The 25021-nt window shown below is 38.5% G+C and overlaps 1 protein-coding gene across 4 annotated transcripts in view; it reads left to right on the forward strand.

Annotated features, from left to right (window-relative positions):
- The window catches only part of TMEM200A (transmembrane protein 200A), a 53402-nt gene that overhangs the window by 7642 nt on the left and 20739 nt on the right, over nt 1–25021 (forward strand). The window contains exons 2-4 of one of the 4 annotated variants that reach the window (XM_042016588.1): nt 2001–2102; nt 2962–3007; nt 4141–4235. The exons of 1 other annotated variant lie outside the window; for it this stretch is intronic. The gene's annotated coding sequence lies outside the window, so the exon portion shown is untranslated. Of the gene's footprint in view, nt 1–2000; nt 2103–2961; nt 3008–4140; nt 4236–16323; nt 16829–25021 lie in introns of those variants that run through there. 2 more of the 4 variants (XM_042016586.1, XM_042016587.1) reach the window with 2 other exon arrangements.

Raw genomic sequence — 25021 nt, forward strand, 5'->3', positions numbered from 1 at the left:
GAAAAGCATTGCCAGCAGCATGAGGTATGTGATCCTGCCCCTGTAGTCAGCCCTGCTGAGGCCACATCCGGAGTGCTGTGTCCAGTTCTGGGCTCCTCAGCACAAGAGAGACATGGAGCTCCTGGAGCAGGTCCACTGGAGGGCTGTGAGGATGACTGGCGGACTGGAGCGCCTCTCTTATGAGGAAGGGCTGAGGGATCTGGGCCTGTTCAGCCTTGAGAAGAGATGACTGGGAGGGGACTTCATCAGTGTGTATAAATATCTAAAAGGGAGAGACATCCAAGAGGATGGAGCCAGGCTCTGCTTGGTGGTGCAAACCACTAGGGCAAGAGGCAATGGACAGAAACTGATGCGCAGGAAGTTCCACCTGAATATGAGGAAGAACTTTTTACTGTGCAGTGGCTATGTAGTGGAACAGATTGCCTGGAGAGGGTGTGGAGTCTCCCTCACTGGGGATATTGAAGAACTGTCTGGACACAATCCTATGCCATGTTCTCTAGGATAACCCTACTTGAGAAAGGAGGCTGGACCAGATGACCTACTGTGGTCTCTTCCAACCTGACTGATAGTGTGACCATACTCCCAAATGGATTACAAGAGATTTACCAAACAAGCACAAAACCTGCACACAAAATAAACCTCTAGCTGACAGTTCCTTACTGTCACAATTATTTGCCTGGTAATAGTAGCCTGTACAAAAATGGCTAGCAGATATTAATAATAAACATCCAGAGGCCTAACAGACTCTTTTTGGGAAGTCCTGTCTTGCCATTAATATGGTTTATAGTCTTTAGAGCAGTAGAATCCCTTTGCATTAATTCAGTGCCAAAGTGTTTTCCCCAAACCCTTGCTATGACCCCTACAAAGTATTTGCTTTGCTCTTTGCCAGGAAGACATTTCTTCTCAAATTACTTTGCAGATGCCTATTCTGAATTTATTGCCATTCTTTTGCTAATTCAATATTATTCTCGCAGGACGTGGCCTCATTAACTGGTGCCCATGGTGGAATATCTGCATACGTTGCTGGAACATAGTTCAGTAGACTATATTATATTAGAAAGACATGAGTCTGAGCCAAGCTTGCAACCAATATACATACCAATTAAATTACACACAGAAGCATTTACTGATTAAGGACAAGCAATGCTGTGTTTTGAAGAACACAGTTTGTAATTTTTTTGTTGTCCTACTGACTGTACAGTTGAAATGATAATGAAAATTGCTGAGACTGTAGTTCTTTTTTATTAAAGTTCTTAATCTTGTGAACTTTAAAATTCAGTTAGATTGGTGTTTGGTTCGTTTTTCCCTGTGAAATTCAGAGATTATGACTAGATGGCATTCCATACATTGTATAATTCCTGTAAAAGAGATGAGATTATCACAGAATCAGACTTAGACTAGGAGAGGCTGGGCCCAGATGAAGTAGTATAGCTTTTTTTAATGTTTTGTTGCGCAGCTTTTACAGCATGCGTGTGATTATAGGTTAGGAAGAAATTCTCCACTGAAAGGGTTGTCAAGCATTGTTACAGGCTGCCAAGGAAGTGGTTGAGTCACCATCCCTGGAGGTACTTAAAAAGCATGTAGATGTGGCATGTAGAGACATGGTTTAGTGGTGGACTTGGAAATGAGTGCTAAGGTACTGGTTAGGATCATGATCTCTGCAGTCTTTTCCAATCTAAATGAGTCTATGACTTCATGATGTGATGGTCGTGGGTTTTCTTACTTTCTCCGAAGAATTTTAAAAGTACTTAATCTTTGCTTTTACAAACATTTTTGTCAGTGTGCATGTTACCAAGTATCTACCCTGCGTTAGGGAAGGCAAAGTCCAAAGGGAGAATGTGGAGCAGAAAGTGGTCTGTGTGACCCTTAGTTTCTGCACTCCTTCCTTCCAGAGTTTAGACCTAGACTCAGGGAAAACTCTTTATCTCTTTTATAGAATATTCTAGTTGTTACTAGACCAAATTTAATTCTGAGTAAGGTCTGTCAATCTTGGTTTTCAGGTTTGTGCTTAGGAGGTAATTTTCAGCTGAGAATATTAAGTGCTTTGGAAATGGGCCATTGCTTAAAACTCCTTAAGAAGCCAAGATCAGCATCACCCTCAGGTTAAGTATGGCTTTGTTAAACCTTGTGACTGAAGAGATGGGCTTCAGAATTCAGTTCGGAGCTTTCTTTCCTAATCTAGCTGTTCTCACAGTTGAAGAAACATTTGCTGGGGAAATGGGAAGGAAAAGGAAAAGGAAAATGTGGAAGGTCTGCTACAGCAGACTATGAATTCAGAGGGGGAAAGTGAGAGAGTCTAGTTAAACCAGTCTAGAATCGAGAAGGCCCTTGGAGAGGGTGCTGATGTTATGGAAATATGAATTGGAAGATTTTTCCGATGAGTCATGTGCTCTGAAATTAGTTGAGAATGTTGCTCTTCCAACTGTGAGACTGTGCTTGGGAATACCCATATTTCCAAAAAACTCTTCTAAGACTCAGAGGCTTGTGGCTTCTCAGGTTAGACCTGAAGCTTGGAGGTCTGGGTAATGTTTATTATGTGGGTTCTTCGATTGCTTTATATTAATAGTCTCAATATTGTGCTTAATCACCTACATTTGATTCCACTACAGGCATTCAGTAGCTGGGTGCTGTAGCAGGAAACACACAAACTGACAGAGTTTGTTATACTTTGATAAAAAATTGTGGGTAAACAACTGTAGGTAAATTCTCACTCCTTGACAATTGCAGGACTGTGAATATAATGATATTATGAAGGCAGAATGTAGATAGATTGGTCAATAGTACAGCAAAAAAATGTCAATTATTCTATAGCAACAAGACTATAATATTTGCAAATAGTATCTTAATCAAGAAGTAGGGAGGCTCTTGTCTGAGTAACTGAAGGAAGTGGGTCTTATGCAGTGTGGCTAGAAGTATGTGTGGCATTAATATCATAACACTGTTTTCCTTCATGTTTTTCAGTAAATCCACAAGGAATGATGAGGCCAGCTGTTGGCATTTGCCAAGGGTAAGCAGTTTAGAAGAGAAAAAACATGGTAGGAATAACACTCAGGTCTTGAGCAGTGACAGCAGAGGCTTTGACATAGAGCAGCTAAAGGGCACTGGAAAAGGGGTCTGATCTGTTGTGCCAGCTGCTCTCCAGAGGTTTGTAGTTTCAGAACTCTTTGCAAACACTCAATTGAAAAGCCTGTGTTCAACAGCTGCATTGCTCTGAAAGATTGTCCTTAGCATGGTCATATGTGTGTTTGTACTGCTTCTTGTCTCCTTTTCCACCATATTTCTGCCTTTTAGACTGTGAGGTACTGAGTGGTGTGCTGTGGGATGTGTCCTGGGGGGATGTGCAGCCACACTCCAGCCCACATACATGGGTTCACAGTACAGAAGGTAGACAGAGGGTCTTCAGGAACGGGTATTCACAGAGGTTGCTAAGATAAGCATGAGGTTCAGGTTCTCAACATTTTTTATCTAGATCTTGAGGCAGTTTGTTTTTTCAAAAGCTGAGATTTTGAGCATGTAATCACATGGACCTTGAAATTAAGGTGCTGGGCAGGTTTCTGCAATTCCTGTGCCTAAAATCTCATCTTGATGGGAAATTACCTTCTCAGACAGAAACATCAAGGAGAGGATAAGACAGAATATGTCTACAGATCCTACTTTATACATTTCTTACTGTTTTAGATGCAGTGAGGTTTTCCTTAAAAAATAGAATTTGAGATTTGGTCAAAACAATAGAAATGGTTGAAAAAGCATTTAAAATCACTTTTGCGTATGTCACGTGTAAAACCATGTGGCTGTGATTAAACAAGCTCATTGTGTGTGAAAGCTAGGGGATGACTGTTGCTGAGCATAACTTGCTTTAAACAGATTTTTCAGAAGGATTATCAGTCATCATGATCAGACTGTAAAAACAGAAAATATGAGCGGCAGCAGAGATCTGAAAAACAGACAGAGAAATGATCCTGGATTCCATCAAAACCCAAAAGTTTATACTACTTCATGTTACAGCTTTGATAAAATGGAAGTTGATGAATGGCTGCTGTTAATAATTTTATATTTGGCTTGTGTTTTAGTTTTCAGGATACTTTATTGTAAAAATTTTTTATTGCTCATTCTTGGTATGGGTTTTGTTTGTTTTTACAGAGACAGACTGCATATTTATAGTGCAGCAACTCTCCACATTCTGTCTGGATAGCTCTTGAAGGAGGAGCATGGAGAAAGCATGGCTATGTAGACAAGTTAGTATTGCATTATTTGAACATTCATCTGAATCTAATGTGGCTCTTCTGGCTGATACGACAGTAATTTCTATTTTTCTCAATCAAACCTGCCTCTTCCATATATGAGTGTGTATGTGTGTGTGTGTGTATAAAAATCTTGGGACAAGAGTGGGGAGTTTGTGCAACTGTTGCTCCTCTCTTTGTTAAAAAAAATATAATAAAACCAGGTAGTGGATTTGCTTCATATGGAAGCTTGTAGGCCCTACTTTTGTTGTTTGCTTCAAAGAATAGCTGCAGAAGCACCTTAGTGCTGTAGCCCTATTTTATGATGTGACCCAAGTCACTCCTGTATTGTATAGATATAGAGAAGATACCAGACTGTAGTAAAACATGTAACAATCTCATGGACATGATGTTATATATAAGTTGTGATAATTGCTGTCTTACTCTGTTCCTCTGTGAAATAGTCCTTTAAATCCTTCAGGTTTTTTGTGTCCATGCAATGTTCTCTTCTCTCTTTGTAGTGTAGGAGATCCATCCTATTCTCTTTTGCTTCACTTCTCCTGTTGTGCTTTTTTCTACATCAGAGCAGCAAATGCTCCAGGAATCAAATGGTAATTTAGGTTTGCTTATATCTAGGGTGCACACAGCTAGGAGCTGCATACTGCACCATGGAATAACTCCTTCAGTTTTTAGAGTTGTATGTATTAAACAGGTCAGCAAAGACAAAAGAATTTGAATTCTCTGCTATTGTTACATTTCGCATCAGTATAAATCCTCAATTTTAATGAAAGTTTTGATATTTGTCACAAAACTGGTGGAGGGTTAGATATTACAGATTGAGTATTGGATGATACCAGTCAAAAATTGTCTTTTCCTGCTATGAGCTCAAGAACACTGTAAAAAGATTGAATTATTCTTGTTTGGTTACTGTTGGTCTGGTAGTGTCTTGAGATCCTGTCTATGTGAAGTTACAGGCAGATTTCTTATGTATTTCAACAAAGGTAGGATTTTATTCAGTATGTTAGGTAGTTGTGGGCCTTGTGCTGGTTCTTACATGGCCCAAATATGTAAAAAATGTTTTCTGTGAATTATGCCTTTATTACACAAACAAGCCAAAACAGCTCTCCGCAGCTAGAAGTGTTTTCATTCAAAGCCATGACAATCAGTTTCTGCTAATAAGCTGCCATCATGGGGAGCCCCCAAAGCCTTCTGGAATGTGCTTTCTGCAAAGATGACACTCTAGTTTATCTAAGCCATGTTAAGGTGGTATTTTTTTGTTGTTGTTGTCTTAATGTCTCTGAATATATGCTTTTATCAGCTGGATTTTAAAATGTCTGAGTTCCAGATTTCTAAATGATATGTGTAACACGCCCTGAAGTAGAATGAACTTTGGAAGTTCAGATTTGGAAGGAGAGATTTTTTCCATCTAATTTCTTTTATTATAATAGAATATTATGAACCATATGATAGGTTAATTGAGTTAATCAAGATATTAAGAAGATGTTTAGTTTTCTTATTAGTGATATTCAAACTCTTAAAGGCAACATAATGGGGAAGATGTCTCTTCTAGTCCAGGAGAAACACTTTTTAGAGAACTTTTAGAAATACCCTAACACAAGTACTGAATACTTTCTGTGGCCAGTAAATTTCAGGAGGTCACATGTTCATTCTGCGAAAAAAACTGACGATTCGTGAAAGCCCATATACCTTGTTTCAAAAATAGCAGTAAAATTTCAGTAACCTGTACATCCCAGGGTGCTTGAGCAGTTAAGATTGGAGTTGTAGGAAGGATTATATAGATGCATTGAGAATTTACTTTCTTCCTTAGGGTTCTACAACCCCATTTCCTGTGGTTGGAAACATTAGTTTTCCGTGATCTGACCTGCTGCTTTGTATGACATAAGGCTGTGAGAGTAAGAGGTCTATGCCTAATAAAGCTCCTCTCAGAATACACTCTGACAGCTATTGGCTGCATTTTGGAGAGAACCTATTACGTTCTTTCATCTACTCAGCAGTATTCATTGATCCAGAAGAAAACCTTCCTCCCAGGTTCAGATGTGCAAAGAAGTGACTGAGTGTGCACGCTTCTATTGACACATAGTCGCTGGGGACTGAATGGCCAGGCTGAGGTCTTCATTTTCTCTGCCACAGGTCAGAGTTGCAGCAGCTGCCAAGGCAAATTTGGGCTTGCTGTGAGTATTGGTATTTGTCATTCATTAGGCTTAAAGTGTCTCGTTGTATGAAGAGGGGTAAGAGCAGCCAGTTGCTTAAATGGTGTAAAAGCTGTTGCATTCCTGTGCTGGACAGTTTGTACTGTTGCTGTAATTGAAGCATCAGTATTAAATCTGTAGTGTATTTCTGAGCTGTTTCAAATACAGAGTTGTACACCTGAACTTCATACAACAGTATCTAGAAATAATATATTCAGGTCACAGTTGTCTTGTTGTGGAAGCACAGGCATAAGAATCTTGACAATGCGGGGTTTGTTCCTGGCTTTGCCAGAGTTGGCCTGTGACTTTGGAGAGCTTGTCTGACCCTGCCTTCCCAGAAATGCATAGACACCTTGTTCCCATGTTATTTTAATTCCTTTGGTGAATATTATCTTTAGTGTCTTTTCTTTCAGTTTGCCTGGCTGCAAAACGGGGATATTTCTGTAGGAAGTTTGCCATTCTTACACACTTGTGAGAATTTTTTGAGACATTTGAATGACAGGTGCTATGTAAAATCAAGTCAGTATTATATACCGTGAGTGGAAAGAGCTCTGTGAATGTTGGCACCTGAGCAGAGTCATTAATCCTAGAAGACGTCATGCACCAAAATGTATTGGAAATCAGAATATTGAAACTGCAAATAAAATAACAATTGAAATTGGAAACATTTCTAACCATGAAAAGAATGAGTTAAAGTATCTCCTAAGAGCCGAGTTGTCTCTATTGAAACCAAGACTATCTATCTGAAACAAGTAATTCATGGAGGAGTTACAGACTTGATACAGAAATCAGAACTGAATTTCCTTGCTTATGTATGCACAAGAAAATGGTCTTTTCTGGCCTAAAATATCCATGCATATACATATTTTTTTCAGCTGAACAATCAGTTGTAAGTTTGTGGCTAAATAGTGCTTTTCTCTAGAGGGATTTAAATTCCATCAAAGCTATTATTTTGAACTGTATAATGTAAGCTTGTTATGTAGACAAACATAATGGCCCGGCTGTTTATTTTAGGCAACTCTCTCCAACTGTATGGATAAATACATGTTGGAGATAATGTTGATCTCCAGCATGCGCCTCCTTGCTGAAGTTTATATTGCACATGCTCAGTGTAGTGAATGAAACAAATGTGTCTAAGTAGAAAGAAAATTCTGCAGACACATCATTGCCTTACAGGCAACTCCTGTTGGCTGAGTCTCAGTTACTCTTGTCCACTGTTAAGCCTCAAGTGTGGGATTTGGAGAGTCTGTCCAAGGAATTGATGAGGATAGATCATATTTTTGAAAGAAGGGCATTATGACATTTGTGTTTTGTTCTTGGTGAGGTATTGGACTGCCCCACCAGTAGACCTGAGAGAAGGAAGGTTAGACAGATTTTCCTGAACAGAAATAAAATAGTTGACAATGTGATCTGGTTAACTATGAATGAAATATGATTTTTGAGCATACTTAATCCCTCTAGTATCTCATGCAAATGCTATCTCAAATAAACAGTGTAAGGAGGAATCCATATTTTCATAAGCAAAATAATGCTTTGGCTATTTTAACAAAGAAGGTAAAAATTACCCAACACACTGTTGGTGAAGAGATTGGTTTGGCTTGTTTATGGGATAATTAACAAGTTTTTGAAAAAGGTTGCAGTAGCACTTACTGAGAATACTATAGACAGTTACTGTGTTGCTAGTATGTTTGCAAGGTTAGACCAAAGTGTGGGTAAGATTTCTCACTTCATGTCACAAAGCAGCCCATGATGTGGTGGTCTCAAAGAATCATTGAGAGTTTGTCTGGTAATTTCAGTGGAACCAGGATTTCATATGCAAAATTAAATAACATCACTATCTTGCTTATTCTAAAATTCTCGTTTGCTACCCAAAACTCTTGGACTTCAACAAATCCTTTGTGTTTGCAGAGTCTATAACTGGGCTCAACTTAATATGATTGTGCAGTTCTTTCTGACTTACTCTTTTTTACAAGAAAAATCATTGATATGAGAAAGATTGACAGAATAGTATGTGAAATATTCAGAATTATCCCCATTCTTAAATATGGTGTCTTGGTTAATAACGGAGAACTGAGGTGTTAGCCTGCAAAATTTGTGTTGCATAAAGAGAGGTTTTGTGGTATATTTTTCTTTGAATGGCATTTTACAATTTTGTGCAGAATAGATCATTATTCTCTGTGTGTGTGTGTCTGTGTCCTGTTCTTTCATGTTATTGTTGAGCCTGAACAGATAACAGAACTCATGTCCCAGTTATACCAACAATCGGCATAGAATTTATGTGTATGTAAGAAGTTCCAGATTTTCAAATAAGCAGTTCAAAATATGAATGTCACTGTTGCTATGTATTTTTCCCCAATCTCATTTAGCAGTCAAGCAACCAGTTTTTGGTGAAGTTTTCACAAAAACATCAGGTGCAGTTTCATAAAAGGCCTAAGCTATTAAATTCTGGCAAAATTACAAAGACGAATTTACAAAAAAAGTAACCAGGTAACTGGTTAACTTGGCATTTTAAGTGGACTTGGAAACGGAAACTATTTCCGTGCAATGATACAGAATACAATGTATCACAGGAAAGGAGAGAGGCAGGGCCATTTACAATAATTAGCTTATAAATTCTTGTGGTCTGTGACAGAATCGGCTGGAACTGCTGGACTAGATTCTGTCAAGCTGTCATGGTTCATTCTTGTACTCAGTTTTAAGCAGTATCAATTGCAGGCTCAGACTATCCTTTAAAGCAAAATATTTGGAAATAACTTACATCTACAGCTATCTAGTTAGTTCTAAGTTTAATCTTTCCTGTATACCAAAGGTGTCAGTGGAGAGTGAGGTACAAGGAAAATACAGAGGAAGCTCAGTATCTTTGGTGGATAATCTTGAAAAATATCAGTTGGGAAAATACAAGAATTACCAAAGCATGACAGATTTTCGTAACTGTTTCTTCATTATAATTCTTAGGGAAAGAAAGGTGAGTCATACTCTGGATGCATTTTTTTTTCAGTGAACTATGGGAGGTTTCATTATGCTCAGTTTGACTTTAACTGTGAAAGCTCTTCATCTGGAGTATGTCTGACTGTAGTGATCATTAACAATGATTACGTTTTAAATTGAGATGCTGATGGCAGAGAAAGTGGGGGATTTTACCAAGAGGACATCAACCAGCCTTACTATGCAGACATAAAAATTTTTCATAATGATTAAAAAATATACATTCATGGTCTACTTTTCTGTAGGTTTCCTGATAATCTAAGAATTTGTATCATAGCACATGATTTAAATACTTTGACAGTTGTATACTCTAGTCCATCATTTATCTGTCAGTGAATGACAAGTCCTTGCAGCCAGAGATAGTTTGACTCTATTAATACACTTCCCCAAAATCTAATGGGAATTATTTGATGTCAAATCATTAGAAAATAATAAGTGGTCTGCAGTGGACCTTTCATAAAGATCTTCCCCTAGAACTGTACATCTCATATTCCAATTAATCATATGTGTTCATTAGAAATTGGGCTCTGTCAGCCACACACAGTTATGCTAAAAGATAACTCTGTTCGGATGAATGTGGAGAAAAAGAAGTACTGGCTCTCAAAATGCGAGGACAGACACGAGGACTAATTTTCTCTTGTACTTTCTCTAGGATGCAACTTCCTCAGACAAACGGCAATCCTTGGTACCAGTGCCTGAAGGGCAGGGCTATTCGTTTTCATGAGAGCCCTTCAGCTAATAATGAGCTGTTCAACACAAAGTTGACTGTATCTGCACATTGCAGTGTCAGAGATTTTGTTACCTGCTTAAGCAGCACCAAGCCGTCTGGGGAAAACAGCACCTCTGCAAAAAGGAAAAGAAAATGATGTTGCATCCAAGGCAGCAGGAGGTGCTGCTCTGCTTTCAAGCCCCAAGCAAGCACTGTTGCATGGTGCTTTGGTTTGGATTTTGTTATCTGTAGCTCAGAGTTCAGTTTACTGCACTTGGTTGCATGGTGTTAGTATGCCCAGTGGCTGCAATTCTGGCTGATCATAAAAGGGGAAAAGACTCTTTATGGTCTGCAGAAAAGATCCTGGGTGTCTCTTCAAAGGCTGGACAACAAAGAGTATCCAAGGATTGTTGTAAAAGTGCTATTAATGTTGTAAAAGCAAATATTTAATAATACATGCTAGATTTATCTGTAAAGCCTCTTGTTTTATCTGGAAGTAATAATTTAGTCACTTTTTATTTGCTGAAAATAAACACTCACTGAATATTAGTACATCTGTACTAATACACATGTACACTATCCATTAGTACATGTATACTGAACAAAAGATACATTTTATTTCTTTTCTACTTCTGTAAAACCTGTACACCGTGTAGTTACACCATACATTAACTTAGTTCAGCTTCTTGATGATTTAAGGGTACTAATTATTATGATTTATCTCTACCAAAAATCTGTCCAGTGCTGGGCTGAGTAAAACTTTCAAGGTCTTGTAACAAATGAGTGACTTATGAAATAAAAGATGAAGAGAAGTATAGAGAGCTAAGGAAATCAGTGAGAATCTAAAGCGAGTTAGTATTTTCATACAATCCTTATTCTCCCTGTAATGTAGTCTTGTTTTACTTGTTTGCATATTTTTTTTCCTGTGGTCTACTTTATGCTGAACACATGTAGTGGACTTCAGTCCTTGCTTTGTCATAAGGTTGCTTTGGATAAAGTCTTTACTGTCACTCTGAAACAGTTTTTGAAGGAAGAGGAGGCAAGGGTAGGCATTATCTATAAATGTCAGAATACCGTTCTGATAGTCAACATCTTGGAGTGACTTTGATAAAACATGAGTTTTCCTGGTTCCTCTACGGAAGTGAGGAAGTAACCAACCCTATTTCTCGGATGCGAACACGTGTGGTAACATACGGACAAGTGATCTACCACAGACAGACCACGCTTTGTTTCAAGAGAACACTGGGAGCAAGCCAAAATAAGGCTTTTAGAGTACAGAAGCACATGGGAGGCGTAGATTAAAAAGATATTCAGAGAAAATATTTTTCTCTGTAGTCATAGCATACTTAACTGCAGTCAGCTTGCTGAGCATGAAAATAAGCTGCTGAATGCACCTTTCAATTAATTTTAATATGAAGAATTCCTCAGGATAATTGATGCACCGTAACAGAAAATTAAAATCTAGGGAAAGTTCAGGGAAGCGAAGGTAGTATTACATTTGCTGGAAGCATCTACTCAGATGTGCCTGCAGGAAAGAAGAGGCTTGTTCTCTACAGTCACCAGTTAGGTGAGGCAAAGGCAATTTTTTAATTGAACTTACTAGGAAAATAAGAAGTATAAAGAGGCAAGGAAAATTAGTACACTAAAGGTGTAATAGGGGAAGTACTGATCTCTTCTCTTTGGTGCCCAGTGACAGGACCCGAGGGAGTGGCCTGAAGTGTGTCGGGGGAGGTTTAGGCTGGATATTAGGAAAGGGTAAAACACCAGCGGGTGTTTGAGCACTGGAACAGGCTCCCCAGGTCACAGTACCAAGCCTGACGGAATTCGAGAAGCGTTTGGACAATGCTCTCCTGGCCCATGATGTGACTGTTGGGGATGGTCCTGTGGTGGGTCGGGGCTGGACTCAATGATCCTTGTGGGTCCCCTCCAACTCAGGGTATTCTATGATTCTCTTTTGAGATGTGGACTACTGTGCTTTATTTTTATAGTCTGTGATGCTGAAAGGAGCTCATAGGTGATGTTTTTACTGTGTATGTTACTGCTGCTAAAAACTTCAGAGCTGAACTATTTTCATAAACTAAAAATTGAAGAAATTTTACACAGCAGGAAAACTTATAAAAATAATTTTTCCACTTTTTTGGCCACGTGTATCCTATTCCTTATGGTTATTCAAAGTGTCAGTCCTACAAATAAACTAAAATACAAGCCTAGAAAATCATACCGCTTATGTGTTTCTTTGATAAGCAAAACCATATGAAATTACACATATGATTAGATCTGCCAGTTTCTGTGGAATGACAATTTTTCCCTAACTGCCAAGCAACAAAATGAAAAGCTATGGTACTCTGGCCTCAGCCCCACAGATTTTTGCCAGTTTTAGCAGCCGATCGTCACATGAAAAATCACACTGATTTTAATGGAGGGAATTCCAGGATTTAGGTGCAATAAAGGCATTTTATTTCTGAACAAATTCTGCATCCAACTTGTAAGATTATAATGTTATTTTGCTTACAAGATGCAATAACTCTGATGAATTTGCTGTGAAATTTTTGTGATTCTAAAATTAAGAAGAAAGTGCAGATAAGCAGATGTTTACAAATCAGGGTCTCTGTAGAAGTTTATGCTAAGTTTATAGACATAAAGCATACTTTTGTCACTATAGAAATAACAATTTAAGTTCCCATAATTCCTGTGGGTATGTTAAAATGATTCTTTTACTTTTTAAGGTTATAAAAAGATCAACCTTTTCAAGTTCCACAATAATGATGATCATATTGTTTAATAAGCCACTTTAATACTGAAGCATGAATGTTTAAGAATGAAAAACAAGATCTGATCTCTTAAGATTTGAGAACACCTCCAAAGACTCCTAAGCATATAAATTATAAACCATAGCAGCACTTATTTTGAAAAGCATCAAGGCACGCATCAAGAATTACTGAGAATAGAAATAATAATTCTGAATTACAAATAGCATTCTAATCCCATTTAAACTGATGGCAACCTCCTGTTGCTTGAACTTAAGATTTAACCTTTTGTCTTGGTATATGCTTTTGAAGCACATATAGGCATTAAGATGTCTAATTGATAAGACAAATGACTTGAAAATTATGCAGAGCATGGGGACATAGAGGTGAAGCATAGGCAGAAAGCATGGAGAAGAAAGTTAACCCTATAATTTGATGGCTTCCATACCTCTTCCTTTCCAACTTTTTTTCTCAACTAAAGGTTAGTTCATGTAACCCTCCTATAACTAGGTGACTAAACAAAGTATGTGCTTATCTTCATTTTTATGGCATACTTTTACTTACCACTCTCTTTCTGCTGGGAGGGATAAGATGTATTGCTTTTGTATTTTAGTCCAAAATCCTCAGCAGTCTTCCAGGAGCAGTGAGCTAAGACTATCAATGTGAATTAAATTTTTTTCTTAATGGGAAGCTGGTAGTATGGGTCATGAAAAGAAGGGCTGTTACTTAGCCAATGTTCATATGATTGTAGTATTGCAGGCCATCTATATATCAGCTTTAAGCAAACAGTTACGGGATGTTACGAGCAGCTGTTCCATCCAGCAGCTTCAGAGCCTGACAGTTTTTCCTGGCTGCTGGAGCCCAGTCTGAAGTGCCTTAAAACCTAGAGGTGTCCTTCCCAGACGATGGACACAGCAGCTGCTTTCCTATTTACAGGTTCAACCAGTAGCAAAGCTAAACAGGTACCCCAGAGACACACACACACACACAGAGGACGTGTGCATGGCTGGCTACTCAGGCTGCCAGAGACAAGGTACTGTCTCCAACAGCATCCACACACAACGCTTTCAGGAGTGGTGTTACAGCCATGTTCCTGTCCTCCTCTTCGACTGGTAAGGATTGACATTCAATAGTGAAAGTACATGCACTTTTGTGGATCCCCCAAGCACTGCTGTGGCCCCTCTCTCTGCCCAGCCCTCCTGCCTGAATCCCCTTACCCACCCTTGCAAATACCCCTTACCCTTGCAAATAGACATGCACTCACACACTTGCTCCACAGGTACTCCACACTTGGGGATCCCCCCAAATACCCACATGAACCTCCTGATACCCCTGCCAGGTCCCAGAGCCACTCAATGACTAGTTCAACTTGAGAATTGTGAGTGAATACACAGGCACACCTCATGCACACCCCTCAGTTTCTTAGTGGTCCATCAATTAGTATCTGGAGATTTTTGGCATTGTCTCTGTTTATCCCTTGTCTAACAGTTTGCATCCCTGTGCTTTTGTTTATCACTTCCCCTCAGATTACTATTCCCATTTGTATTGAAGAGGTCCTTGATTGGATAAAGTTAATGAAGCTGGTACTTTCCACATCCCCTACACAAACAGGCTGTGGTATTGGTAAGGGTGACAGCTTGAGATCCATACTCTGTACTCAGCCTACCCAAAAGCTGGGCAGCTTTCTGGCTAGTTAGACAGTGTTCCTAGTCTCTGATCCCAGTTCAATGGCAGGTTTTGCAGTGGTGGTCTAAGATGTTAGTCCTGCAGCTTCCCATCCCTGTGCTTGCCAAAGGCTTCCCTCCATTTCTGAACAGCAGGTGTGAACATGACACGTCCTTGGTTGCTACAGGTCATATTTTCACATATAAGCATAAATCACTAATGAAGATTAACAAGGTGTTTGCATGTTCCATTGCAACTTGCATTAACTTTGGCCCTGGCGCATCTGATTCTGCTGTTCCACAAGGGCACTGCAAGACTGAACTGAGAAGTTTTGGAGTCGGATGCAGCAGGGCAAAGCGTACTTCCCTTAGTAGCAACACTCAACCCTGCTGAGCTGGAGCTGGAACATCTTAATTGGTAAGAGCTCCAGTCACTGTTTACCTAGCTTTGTAAACATAACTTATCTGTATGTTTCTTAATCTTCATTAGAGATTTTGGTGTGTTTTTTAATGTTTTTGTTTTGTGTCCTGGACTTTCAGTTGCCTATTGTACAGAGATAATGTGGGAAACATTGCACTAGTCTGAAAATCTGGTTGGTGCCAGCTCCTAGAATTTTTGACATAACAGATCTCTATCACAGATCTTACAATCCTTCCAGTAAAACTGAAATCCCAAATTGTTTCCTAAATAGGAAAAAAGTGAGAAAGGTTGAGGAAAGTGTATGAGGAAAGCATGTAGTGGAGATAGGATGCAGAGGAGCTAGAGGCAGACAGACCCAAGTGCAGAGAGAGTTAGTGGGGCTTGCAGTAGTGTATGTTTGCATATGCTCAAGCCTCCTCAAGGATTTTATAATCTGCAGTGTACTATGTGTTAGAATTGCATTTTTGTTAAGAGATGCTAAAACCCAACTCTTTTGTGTGTACCAACAGTAAATAAAATCTTACTCAAATGAGTAGTTCCAGTCTGTTCCACTTGAACTGTTTGTAATAGAAGAAGTAATGCATCTTGGCATCTGTAAGTGCCCCAGAACAATTTCTGTGAGCTACTGTAATACTCCTACATTGAACAGACTGTAGTTCACAGCAGGATTTCTCCTGCAGCGTGGTGATATCCCAGATGAGTCACAGCAACAGCATCTCATCCAGCCAGCAAAGTACTGATTATGGCAAGAATGGCTGCAACTACAGGCAGCAAATCTCTGTCCTGTGTTCAAGAACATGGCTGCATTTCAACTCAAGGCTGATGCTTTGTCTGTCTTAATTTCTTTATTACAGGGGGAAGTTTTTTTAGCCTGTCTTCCATTGTTGGGCTGGAGTTCTTTTTCCCCATCTCAGCAGATATCCTGAGACAGTGTAGACCACATGTCTGGTAATGCAGCTGTGAACTTTTATGGCAGCACAGCAGCAGATGCTCTGTATTTGAATTCATTTTCAGATCCTACTATTTTGATAAACAGTATTCAGGGAGTTTTCACTTTGTTGCCTAAGTGTTTTCCAATTTGACATTTATGGAGTGGAATGTTGAATTCTGAGACTATAGAAAATGATAAGTTATGATGGCTTTATCACCAACACAGATGAATTGAATAAGTGAACAATATGAAGATTTGTGCAAAAGTAACTATATTTCAAAAGTTCAGTGAGCACCAGGAAAACAAATGTTTTCAGAGACAGACATCTAATTTATTTCTAGGTTTTAGGGCTAATCCAAGATTATTGTATGGATACTTCCTTCCTATGAGTAAAAGCTTCATACTGAGCTTTTTGCTGCTTCTGTTTTCTTTTACTTTCTTATTTTATTTTTTTCTGGTCAGGTATACTTACTTTTACACTGCAGAGATCCTAATTTGTCATAGCACTTCCCACAGTTACATGTGTATGAAACAGCTTCTGGCTGAAGGAAATCAGCTATCTTGGGAACTGCAGAAGATTTCCTAGGAGGGAATGTAAAGAGTGCAGTATTCAGTCAGAGTCAGCATGAAGGATCTGGACCCATCTGTGGAAGATCTGCTTCATAGCTCAGGTGTTCCTGTTTAAGACATTTGGCTGTTAATATAACAGACATGGAGATTTAAGGAGTTACTTGATGGAGACATAATGGTGATGGAGATTTGACCACTCCCAGTTTTGCTTTCTGGAGCTGACATGAGACTTGCCATTGACTTTCAGTACCAGTCCATTAAGGCTACAAGAGATTTGGAGATCTGACCTTACTGTGGGATGAAGACAATTGGATTTGGCCTTGAGAAATTAAGTTTGCTGGACGTTCTGACATGCAGTAAAGAAATTTTGTGTATGTGTTTTTTAATTTTGGTTTCTTTTTTTCCCCCACTTTAATTTTTTCTCACAAATTTGTCTTCTAAATCTATTTATTTTCAGCTTTAAAAGATGGTTCATTTGGCTGCTGAATTTCTAACTGTGGCTTTTGACATGTGATCTTTGGAATTCATGGAAAGTTAATGGGGGTGGGTCTGTGAACAACTTCTAAGACACTTACGGAAGATGAGGAAAAAAGTTTGTATAAATTCTACAGGAGGTTGCACTGAAAATTTTTTAGGTTTCTACAAACATCAGATGTTTGAAAATCCCTGATTTAGGATATGAATATTTTACTTGGTGAACTACGGCTGCTAAGGCTTGCCCTCTTCTTTGCTTTTAGTCTTTCCTAGGCATTTTGACTGGAAACTGGAATTTGGTATTTGCCTTTTGGCTGGTGGCATCATGCAGTATTCTTGAAGACTTTTCCCAGAAGACATACATATTTTATTTTTCATTTCCAGTTTTGTGGCTGGCTGTTAGGACAGTGCAAATAGTTCTAAAGTGCTTTTAGCTTAAGTATGTGTTATCTGTGTATTAAAGAGTAGTAATGGAGACAATGTACAGTAGAAATCAGTGCCTAATGTGAGTTTCAAATGCTAGGCTTCTGAGTGCTCCTGAATTTGTTAACACATTTATTTCTATTTTCTATATTGCTTTATAATAAACCTCTTAAAAATAACAGTCTAATTGACCACATTAAAAAGAGAAACCTGCTGTACAAAAGTGTTGGCAAATACACAAAGTTTAGAAAAAAATATGTGTATTGTTTTTCTAGTTGCTCTCAGTTGTTCCTGCAACAAGTAAAACAAGGAGTAGAAAATATTTGAAGGTTTGGTTTTATTTTAATTAGCTGTGTTTAAATTCTAAACATGGATTCAAAGCTTCATCGAGGTGTTGGCCTTGCTGTGAGTTGGAAGATTCATGTGTAGGCCTGAGGATGCAGTGTAACCAGCTTCCTCTCCTGATGATGTATTTGTGACAATATGTGTGGTGGGGGGACTGAGGGAAACATGGGAGTTGTGGGATGGTGAATTTAGCCATGACCTTTCACCTATGATGAGCAATGGCATCTGTTGCTGCCATCTGTTCTGTTTCTTTGCTTATCTTCCTATGTGTGGTACCAGGCAGGGAGCCCTAAAAAGAGGACAAAGGGGTCACTTCAATGAAAGTATAATGAATGTTGCTCAGAAGTCCCCAGGCAGCAGTTGGAAGGATATGTGTGGTCTTTTGCCTGGCAGAGAGGAGGATGCAACAGGATAGTAAAAATGTGATTAATATCCTGCTAGGAAGTTTTCCTGACTGAGCTTCTATACAGAGTAAGTACTGTGTTGTCTGACAAAATACTGTAGTGAAGATAAAGTTCAGAAACTCCATCACCCTTAGAGAATATCCATTTGGTGGAGCTTCCTGATTTAAAAGAGCATTGCAGCTACTGTTTAAAAGTCGGTTCTTCATAAAACCCAGCAAGCAGGAATATGTAAAAGTTTTGGCAACCAAGAGTACATTTCAGTGAGAGAACAATGGGATATTTAAGGGAAAATAACTGGTCGTTGCAATAAACATCTTCAGCTTTTCTAATAAATCTACTCTATTTGGGCAGTGGCTTTTTAGCTCTTGGCAAGCTTGTAGGATGTTCTGTAGCAAAGACAAGAATTTGGAAAACCTCAGGGGGCAAGGCTGGCTGCAGTCTGTGACAGCTGGTAATGTATGAATCTAAAAATGGTCTGAGTATTGTTTAAAAGTTTCTTACAAGCAGCATAATTTGTGGAGATCAGAATCACATTTTATAAAAACATGTATTTTTTTAATCAGATGTATTTCAGTTCTATGTGAAGTGTTTCTTTCTTTTGATAGAAGTTGTGTGATTTATGACTCATTCTGTACCTGAAATATTTTGGTTAAAGAAATCACTTTTACATGTAAAGCATTTCATTCCAACTCAGTATTGACAATGATACGAAAGAAGAGTTGCTGTAAAGTTTCTTTTCAGCGTGTTTTTATTTAACCATTGTCGAAAATTCTAAATAGGGTGGAGCTAAAATTGAGGATATACTATGGGTATATCAGAACAGCAGTTTTGCTAACTATATCTGTTTGCAGAAGATGCAGTACAGATTAAAAAACTCATGATCCCTGTATGGGCATCCATACCATTCAGCAGATGGGTTTGGCTAAAGTAATAAAAATTGAAAACAAAAGTTGAAACAACCAAAATATTTTTTGAGTGTTTGGAAAGTGAAACTTTATTTTCCCCTCACAAAAGGATGTATTTAGTCAAAATTTGCTCTGTAAAGTAACTCTCTAAACTGGTAATGACACACAGAAAAACAATGTTGTTTGACCTAGAACTAGTTTTGCTTGCTTAAGATTTTGTTAAGAAAGCTAAAAGCTATTTATATTCACATCTAAACAATTCTCCATATTGTTCCATTTTTTCAGTCACTTCTGGGGTACTGAGCCTGGGCAACTAAAAATTCAGAAGGCTGAGTTAGTGCATAGGTTGCTGGATATTGTCTAGAAATAATATTTTATTTTGGAAAGCTAGCACTGTTAGAAAAATTCTCTTCTTGCATGCTACCTTTTCTCATTTTCTGTGTGGTGTTCCTCACATTTGTGTAGCTTCCAAATTATGGTAGTGTGTGTGAAGGGAGTGCTTCAGAATATCCACACAATAATCTTTTAATTCACAGGTGAAGTTCTGTCCTTGTATAAGTCAGTGCAAATTTTGCAATTCATGTCAGTAATTAGGACTTCATGCAGCCATCTTGATTTTAGTGACTTAGCCATCATACCTGACTTACTATTTTTCAGTAATGTATCAGAATTGAGATTACATTCCATAAATGTGGAATGGTAAAACACTTTGGCAATGATGTGGGAAGTCTTGGAAAGCTTAAACAATTAGAAATTCAATGAAAAGACCTACCTTTGCTCTATGCTGAGAGGACACAAGTAAATTTATGTTCTCAAAATTCAAGAGATCTCATCGCCAGTGTAGTTATTTGGTATTCATAATACTATTTCTTGTGAGAGGAGCAACTTAATGTCACAGATTCACAAATTCACAGAATATTCTAAGTTGGAAGGCACCCACAAGGATCATCGAGTCAAACTCTTAAGTAAATGGCCCATATCCTTTAATATCATTTTGTATTGCTTGCACATTTAAAACTTCCATAGAAGCCAGTCATAATTTTATATGCAGTTAAAAAAAGTAGGACCACAACTATAAATGTAGGTGATCTTTTTTTCTAGTTTAGTTTAAATAAATTACACTAAATGTAATCCCAACAGACATTTCCAGAACAAATTTTACTTGCCTTACTAATGCAAGGTTTTTGTTGAGAATTGGGCACCAATAAGAGTAGCATTTACTTTGCCATAAATCTTTGAAAAATCTTCTGATACACAGCAGGTAATTTCAGAGATAAAGAAAAGAGAAAAAGAGAGAGAAAAATTGTATCCATTTCTCTGCCTTCTATTTGGAGATAATTAAGTTCAGAGGTTCTGAAGGAACACTGACTATATTCCAGGATGGCCTCCACACCAGAAAATGAAATTAATCAGTCATTGCCATATTAAGTGAAAATGAATTAGTTGCAGACAAAACAATGTGTTTTCATTAGTCATGTCAAGATGCAAATGTGAAGATATATATCTTTGCATAAATGTTCACAGATAAACAATATAATTAAATTCACTATTGAAACAAGCTAATTAAATTTACTGCTGTTATGCAACAGATATTCTCTTAAGTATATGATATTTGGCTTACAAGAGTATGAAGTAGGTTCTTTATCTGTGTTTTGTCTATAATGATAGGAGAATTTAATTTTTGTTAATCTGGCATGCCTGGATCCAGGCAGTGACTCAGGAAGACATCTGTGTTTATTCTTAGCACAAACAGTCCATCTAAATCTCATGGCTGCAGGTTTTTCTTTTGTTTTAATAATGTTCCCCTGAGGAGTACGATATACAATCTGATCTCACAGTTTTGCAACTGTCCCTCAAGATGGTTCCAATAAGACCACTTTTGTCTAATGACTAGAACTGAAACAAAAGTTTTGCTTTACATATTTTCAAGGAATTTTACTAATTAGTGTCAAAGCAACCTTCACCGAGCATTTGCTTTAATTTCTGAAATATATCTAGTGACAGAAAACACTTAAAAATCACCCATTAACTAAAAATTATTCAGAATTCAGTTGATTTAGGGTTTTGCTATTGAATTGAGAGAATGCCAAGTAGGTAAGTGGTAGAGATGTACGCAACCTGTTCTGCAGCAGTTGTGAACTCCTGCACTCCAGCTTGGAAAAGAACAATGGGTCACAGCATGTCTGTCCCATAGAGATTACAGTCTAACATATACATCTTCAGATACTCTTCAGTCATAGAATCATAGAATTGTTTAGGTTGGAGAAGACCTTTAAGATCATCCAACCAACAGTCCAACTGTTAACATAAGTCTGCCAAGTCCACCAGTAAACCATGTCCTAAGTGCCACATCTTCACATCTTTTAAATACCTCCAGAGCTGGTAACTCAGCTGAGGCTACTACCCTGAGTAGTCTTGTTCCAATGTCTGACAACCCTCTTGGTGCAGAAGTTTTTCCTAATATCCAATGTAAACCTTCCCAGGTGCAACTTGAGGCCTTTTCCTCTCATTCTGCCACTAGTTACCAGGGAGAAGAGGCTGATGCCCACCATCCTACAACCTTCTTTCAGGTAGTTGTAGAGAGTGATGAGGTCACCCCTGAGCCTCCTTTTCTCCAGGCTAAAATCCTCAGCTCCCTAAACCACTCCACATAAGACTGACTTGGGCTCTTCAGGCATCCATTCATGCTGCTTGACAGCAGCTGGGAGTAGAAGGCTCTGAGAAACAGGATTTAGAGTGGCAGTAAGAGAATTTCATAAGAACTAGATTAATCCCTAGATTTTAGATTGGCTTTAAGAACAGCATTGAAGAGAGAATATTTTAAAAATAATCAAAGAAGCATCTTCACTCAATTAGGGAAGCCTTATGAGGGGTGGCTGAGGTCACTTGGTTTGTTCAGCCTGGAGAAGAGGAGACTGATGAGAGACCTCATTGTGGGCTTCAAAATCCTCATATGAGGGGAAGCAGAAGGGCAGGCACTGATCTCTTCCCTCTCAGGACCAGTGGCGGGACCCAGGGGAATGGCCTGAAGTTGTGCCAGGGGAGGTTTAGGTTGTGTATTAAGAAAAGATTCTTCACCCAGAGGATGGTTGGGTGCTGGAACAGGCTCCCCAGGGAAGTGGTCACGGCACCAAGCCTGACAGAGTTCACAAAGAGTTTGGACAATGCTCTCAGGCCCATGGTGTGACTCTTGGGGTGTCCGGTGTAGGGCCAGGAGCTGGACTCAATGATTCTTGTCAATGATTATTGGGTCTCTTCCAACTCAGGATGTGCTATGATTCTCTATTTGTAGAAGTTACTCTGAGTGTTGACACTATACGAAGCATAGGTTTCTTTTTGATTTTGTGTAGAGAAAGAACAAAATGTTTTCTGAGCAGTTGAATATTAAATGTAATATTGAAGTGATTCCTATGAAGAGGACTGTGGCGAGGGGCCAGCTTCAGTGTTTCAGCAAGGCAGACTGTTTAGGGATAAAAGTCTTACATAATTTGTTTACACTATTAATATGTTTATTTTCTGTTTGTATAAGCAAATCAGTCCTGAATGTGTGGTATATTCAGTAATGTAGCACTTGTGTAATCATTTGATGATCATTTGATGCTTAGTCCACAAATTAAATACGCAGCTGACAAGAGAGAGCTTTTGAATAAACTATTGCTGCTGCCTATATATGATAGTGATATGTTATAATAAATGTTTTCTGTGTAGATTTATATTATTCTTTTTTCCCCTCCACTGTCATTTTCTACAGGAAGGCTCTTCAAAAGTTCACAGGTGGGCTGTGAACTACAAGGAAGCATGTTTTCAAAGAGCAAAATTGAAAGACTTTATAATTAGATCCTTTCAGCAAAAGACTGGTAAATCTTTGATAGTAACTTTGCTAACACCTTCTGAGCTGATGGGCTTGTTTTTTATACACACTAACACACCTCCTTGCTATATAAAGCCTACTGTAATTTAAAGGAGGAACTACTGAATTTACACATCATTTAACATATTTTAAATCTGCTTTTTGTGTATGATTCAAGACCCCAAGCAGATTAGACTGTTGAAATAAAGAGTGAAAAATGCAAAGATTTTGTCCCAAAATAATGACAGGGTGATCCCTATAAACACATTAGGGAAGTGAACAGTATGACCTGTGTATTCTTGTTTGAAATGGATTTTCTTCTTTTTGCATCAACAAAAGCTGTTAGGCAGTAAAGTCCTATAAATCTACAGACAGCAAAGGTGGGAATTCATCAGCTAAAAGGTTGTCTGAAAGTCTAAAATCCAATTCTTTATAAAGCTGACATATGGGGAGAATAAAGCAGAAGTGAGGAAGGAACAGCTGCCTAGGGAAACAGTTATGACTTAATCACTTGGTGATTAGTAAATAGGAATTTGAAGACAGTGTTGTAGGGTCAGAGAAAAAGAGCCATGGCCCAGTTAACAGATTGAATCTGAGAAGATCTAATACTCAGATGCTTAAAGAGGAACCTTTTTGTAATTGTAGTTTCACACCCTAAGGGTAAAACTCTCAAAAACTCATAAGTAATTTGGGAACTCAATTTCCATTTTGAATGAAGATTCACAGGTAATTTCTGAAAAAGGTTCTGAATCACTTTTCAAAATTTTGCCCTCAGCTTTTTTATGCATTAATTGTTCTGTAAGGAGGAAATGGATATTCAACTTTAAGAAGTGATTAAATTCTACCAGTGATAATCTCCTGATGTCATTTTTATAGCTATGTTCCTGAACATGACTTTGTTGCAATATTGACTAAGAGTAGATTTTGGTATGCTGGGGTCTGGTTGTGATTTTAGAGTACGAAACATGAGTCAGTACTCTTTAGCTGAGAATAGCATCTCTTTCTTACCCCTTCCATGAGTTGGCACTGGATGGATGTAATGTACTTACTTTGTCCATGAAGTAAAGGCTCTTAACAACTGAGCTGTAATACAACCACATGTGCTCTCAAAAGAAAAGGATAAGAATGAAGATGTTGTGAAGAATATATGCCTATTGCAGCCTATACAAATCTAAATCTGTAAATCCTTTGTCAAAACACAGGCGGAGTTCCTGTCTGCCCTCCCTTTGCCTTGTTCTTACTGCCCCTGTTCCTTTTACAGCAACAGGTTTCTGTGATAACAGTTTCAGTGAAGTACACAAAGCTGATGTGGGGCATATGGTTAATCAGTGGTAAATCAGGGATGCAAATTGTGAACAGCACTCATTGTGAAGGAAGGGGAATGGATAAACGTATCCTGCACTGCAGAAAATCAGAACAGGATTGGATTAATCAGCACAGCATGTATTAGGAGGCCAGAGCATGCCCTATTCATTTGATTTTCAGCATGTCACAGCTCTCGAAGCCAGAGTGTCTGTAATTAAATCAAAAAATCAATGTTAATGCTCAGCTGGGACACACAGCTCAAATCAGAAGATAATCAGGAAGTGCTGGAAAATTGAAGGTTTCATACAAATATTCTGTGGGCTGTACTGCACTTCATCAGTGTCCTTCAGTACTGTTTTTTCAGAACAAGTGCTACATGGTGATGTGATGCAATTAAAGCTGTTTGACACTTACCGAGGACAGGTGTCACTATACTTATTTATGAGTGTAACAATGGTGGAATAGAATAGAATAGAATAGAATAGAGAAGGAGTATGGTGCTGTGTAATGCATGAATTGTTGTATTATGCATGGATTGCACGTTTCAAGCTAGAAAAAATGGCACATTTTTTCACCTCAGCTTCTGGCCAACTCTCAGAGCTTGCAGGACTTGTGGCTTTTAGAGTGGCATGGATGTCCCAGCAGCTCTGAAAGCAGTTTTTGTGACACCATGGTCCTGCTTTAGGAGTTGCATGATCTATATCATACCTCAGATGAAAAGAAAATTAAAATCTTGTAGATACTGATCCTCTGTGAGCAGTATCACATGGGGTATTTATGGCACCAGGAGATGATGATGATGTCATTGACATCTGTTAATGATTAATGACCTGTTGGAGTGAGTCCAGAGGAGGCTGC

The sequence above is a fragment of the Corvus kubaryi genome, unplaced genomic scaffold (assembly GCF_017639235.1).
Source record: "Corvus kubaryi isolate FWS band 111438036 unplaced genomic scaffold, C.kubaryi_AGA036_p1.0 split3-73, whole genome shotgun sequence".
In the NCBI taxonomy this organism is placed as follows: domain Eukaryota; kingdom Metazoa; phylum Chordata; class Aves; order Passeriformes; family Corvidae; genus Corvus; species Corvus kubaryi.